The following is a 4,909-nucleotide window of genomic DNA, read 5'->3' as shown; positions in this document are numbered from 1 at the left end:
GGGAACCATGCCAAAAATCGCCGTGTCAACCTCATGCGTTGATCTCCCTACCTTACTCCTCTACTTTACACTTGTATGTTTTACTTTCCATTGCTATACTATTAGAATTGCATGTGTAGGGTGTACTTGACCTGTTATAACTGTTGTAGCAGCCTCTCTAATAGAATTGGGAAAAGGCAAAAAAATATCTTGTTAAGTAGTCTAATCACCCCCCTCTAAACATACTTTCGATCCTACAAGTGGTATCAGAGCTTCGGTCTCCATTTCATTGGTTTAACAACCTAGGAGAGTATGGCATCTAGTGAGGGAAATTATCATCGTAAAGGTCCATATTTTGATGGCACTAATTTTGCTAGTTGGAAGCATAAAATGAAAATGCATATTCTTGGCTTTAATCCTCATGTTTGGGTTTTTATTCGTGTTGGTGTGCAAGGTAACTTCTTTGTAGAAGGGCATGAGCCAGATCGTGATGCGATAACTAATGAAGTGAAGAAGTTGCAACTTAATGCTCAAGCCCGCGACATCATCTTCAACTGCCTATGCCTCGAAGAATTCGACAAAATCAGTCATCTCGAGAATACAAAATAAATTTGGGATACTTTGGTTGATATGGACGAAGGTACTGATTCTGTCGGAGAATCTAAGTTGGATGTGCTTCAAAGAGAGCTTGACAAGTTCAAGATGAAGAATGGCGAAGGTGTCGCTGAAATGTACTCTAGGCTAGCTCTCATCACCAATGAGATTGCCGGCTTAGGAAGCGAACATATGACCGACAAATTCATAATCAAGAAGATACTTAGAGCTCTCAATGGCAAGTATGACACAGTGTGCACATTGATCCAAATGATGCCAAATTACAAAGATCTCAAGCCAACTGAAGTCATTGGTAGGATTGTTGCTCATGAGATGTCAGTCAAGGACAAAGATGAGCTGCACAACAAGTCAAGAGGTGCTTATAAAGATTCATGGGATGCTCCCGGTACTTCAAAGGACAATCTTGTCACTGATGAAGAGATAAGCCTCATGGTCAGAAAATTCAACAAGTTCTCTTAGAGTAGAGGCAAAGAGAGAAGCTCGAGCTCGAGACATGAAGATAAGAATTCGTCCAGTCGTGACTGAAACTGCTACAATTGTGGGAAGCCCGGATACTACTCAAATGAGTGCTCGGCTCCCTAGAAAAGAAGGGAAGAGTCACTTCGAAGACGAAACTCAAGAGATGAGTCACCTCATAGAGAGAGAAGGAGTAGAGAAGATCACTATGAACGAAGACACTCATGGAGAGGCAAGGAATCGGAGAAGAATGACAAATACACCAACAACAGTTCAAGAAGAAGACATCAAGCTCATGTTGGTGAATGTGTGTCTGGCTCCGAGCCTGATCACCACTCCGAGAGAAGCTAACAGTCAAGATGAAGGTGTTGCCGGGATTGCACTTGTTTCCACCAACTCCTACGACTTATTTGATTCACCAAATGAGGGAGTCAGAAACTGCTTCATGGCTAAAGGCCCCAAGGTATCACATCCCGAGTATCTTGATTTTAATAGTGATGTGGATGACTTGTTAGGAGAAGATGACTTGCTTATTTATAAAACTAGTGATTGTGCTGAAAATGAACTTGCTAATTATCATGCTAGTCAAGAGAAATCAAATGATGATGATAAGAAAGAAATTGAATGACTAACTCAAGAATTACAAACTCTTAAGTTAGCTCATGATACTACTCTAGAAGATCATAGAGAGCTTGCAAGAACCCATGAGAAGCTACGCTTCGATAAGCTCAACTTGGAGCAAGAGCATGAGTTCTTAAAAGCGATCAATGATGATCTTCGAAAGAAGAGTTCTTCTTATCTAGACAAATGATTAATCTTGTCCAACTTTGTTCCACAAGTTAAACATAGGAACACTTTTAACAAAGGCAAGAAGGTTTTTTCATCTAGTAACAACCATGCTAAGGCTAAAACCAATAATGTTGTTGCTAGTAGATCTATTGATTCCACTAACGATTCTCTTAGCCAAGTTACACTTGAGCAAGTAAATGATCTGTCGAAAGGTATTATAGACAAGGTGTCTTCAAGAACCTTGCTGGAAGTAAACAATTCGAGGAAATTGTGCGCAAGCAAGGAGGACATCGGAAGAAACAAGGTGTTGGCTACTTCAACATCAACATAGATGTTCGGGAAGAAGGTCCATATCCCACTCCTAAGTTTGTTCCCCAAGAGGAGAAGTGTGGTACCACTCCTCCCAAAGGAGCAAGCTCACAAGATGGCCTTCTACCACAAGACCACAATGGCAAGGAAAAGCTTCAAGATGACATTGACCTATTTGAAGAAGAACCCCAAGCCAAGGTCAAGTGGGTTCCCAAGGACACTACTAGATCTACCTAAACAAGTGCTACCACAAATCCATGGATTCCCATCAATTTGATATGGATCCCCAAGAGGAAGAACTAGGGAAGTTCTTGAGGGATGGCTCCGCCAATGAATTTCACTCTTATTCATTTTGGCAAGAACTATTTGCAATCAACGTCTACCATATGCATTAGTTCAAGGAGTCACACATTCCGTCTAAGGTAAGCAAGGAACAAGGTAATTAATGCATCTTTGGACATCATCCTATTTGTGTTTCACTCCATGTCTATAGATATTCATGCATATGTTCCTCGTGCTTTGAGACTAACCCATGTAGGTGAGAAGAGTATGAAAACAACAAGGATTGCTCACGACTCAAGATGATCTTCATCAACATTGAGCATCCATCGCTACTTCACCTACTTGAAGTCTTCTACAACAAAACCCAAGGTTAGTTGATCCCTCTTAGTGGGGATGTCATATTAAGGGGGATCTTTACTCTAAGACTTGGGTATAAGCATCTCCTAAGGATATGAACACATTAATGCTTATGTAAAAGTGGTAACCCCACTTGTACTTAACGATGAGTATGACCTATGATCAAGTAATCTTACTTGGCTTCTATGTCAATATACTCATATATAGACGACTTTGTCATCGCCCAAGTGCTTGATAGCTGCTAGGATGTTTATGCATGTTCACCATGTTTTTATCCATCATTCTTATTGTGTGAGCATGTTTTCCTGCATGTGTTTGATCATTCGAGGACTTCCAGTTGATATTATTTGGCTCTTGATTTATCTTTTGCCAATTGGATGGACAAGAATGCCTAGTACCCTTCTCTAGCTATCTATGCTATCTCATCTCAAGTTCTATTCATGCTTCATCACAAAACTTGAACAAGCACTTGTCGATCCCTTTGTGTGAAGGTGCACTCGGAGTTCCGTATCGTCAACGGCTGATCTCCAAAACCTCTTTGTGAATGAATTAGGTGAAACCAACTTCACAAACTCGGTTCCACCTAATTCCAGAGTTAATCTAGGTTTTCCATCTCGGTGCCACCAGAATCACAAACTCGATTCCACTGAGTTTCCTTGTCAGCTGACAGTAAAGGAACTCGGTGACACCGATTTTGTAATCTCAGTGACACCGACAACGAATGGGTATATATTCCAGCGGACCAAATCTTTGATTTCACTTTGTCAAAGTCGTTTCGTCCCAAAACCCTACGCCGCCTCTCGACCCCTCGTCGTCGCCCTTGAGTCCCCGTGTGTCTCCGCCGCTGGGAATCGCCGCCGCCGATGGACTCCTCACCATAGTCACCGCCGTAGCCGGACCACCGCCAAGTTAGGGTATGGTTCGGATCCCCTCTGCGTCCCTCCATCCGATTCTTATGCAATGGGAAGATTTATCCACAAGACACCATGTGCATCCTATCTATCCACCAGATGAATCCGTAGATTAGATAACTAAGAAATTTTTAGGGTTAACTATTCGCACACCCCATCTCAGTGCCTCTGAGTTGCAAAACTCGTTGCTACCGATTATGGACCTAGGGTTCCTGAGAATGAACTAAGTGAGACCGAGTTATCATTTTCGGTTCCACCGAAATGATGACCAAGTTTTTGTTAAGGAGTTTATGTGTCTCGGTGACTCAGAAAGTCCGAACTCGGTTCCACCGATATGTGTTCAGCAGAAAGTTAAAACTAAGGATTTCTTTGTCCAAATTTTCAAAAACATCTGAATTTTGTGATGCTCATCATTTCTGTCTTTCATATATCCACTTTAGAGGGTTTTTTGTTTGCTGTTGAGTTTGTGGTTGCCTGTCAGATATGTCTGGTTTAGAAGATAGTCAAAATGACTTCAGAGAGGAGAGCGTAGAGATGGACTCAGGCACTAGTCCAGGGAAGTCTGCCTCTGACCCAAGTTCTCCCAGCTCTCATGGTTTGCCCAAGGCAGCCACGAGGTAAAGGAAGAATCTGATTTCTGATGAAGAGGACTCATACTTTTTGTCAGAGGAAACTTCACCTCCTCCAAAGTCTCCAAGGAAGGCTATCAGGAAAGTAACTGCTACCCCTGCTGATCTGAGAGCACCTAAATATGCCAGGAAGAGCACACCACTTTCCAGTGATGTACCTGTCAAGAAGGCCGGTGTGAAGAGGCCCAGGAAGAGAACTATTCATCTTATTGGGAGAAAGACTTCAATGTATGAAGACCCAGAAGATGCTGAGGAAGAAGCTCATGAGGAGATCCCAGTTCTTCCCAAGAAGAAGAATCTAATGATTGATGCTATGCAATCTACTCCTAAGCCTCGTACCAAAGCAAAGAAGGATGTAGCTTCCAGAAGGACTACCAAAGACATACATGCAGCTGCCAAGAGCAAAGGCCGTGCATCCAGTGCCCATGCTGCAGAGGAGGAAGAAGATGGAGATGATGATGATGAGGAGGAGAAAGAGTCTCCTCCTCCCACTACTACTCGATTCAGCACGAGGCCTAGGTCAGCTTTTGTACCTGCTCAGGAGACAAGACATACATCTTCAGCACAAGCTTCAGCACCAGC

This window comes from Hordeum vulgare, chromosome 5H (assembly GCF_904849725.1).
Source record: "Hordeum vulgare subsp. vulgare chromosome 5H, MorexV3_pseudomolecules_assembly, whole genome shotgun sequence".
Classification (NCBI taxonomy): Eukaryota; Viridiplantae; Streptophyta; class Magnoliopsida; order Poales; family Poaceae; genus Hordeum; species Hordeum vulgare.
Note: the sequence above shows the minus strand (reverse complement) of the source record.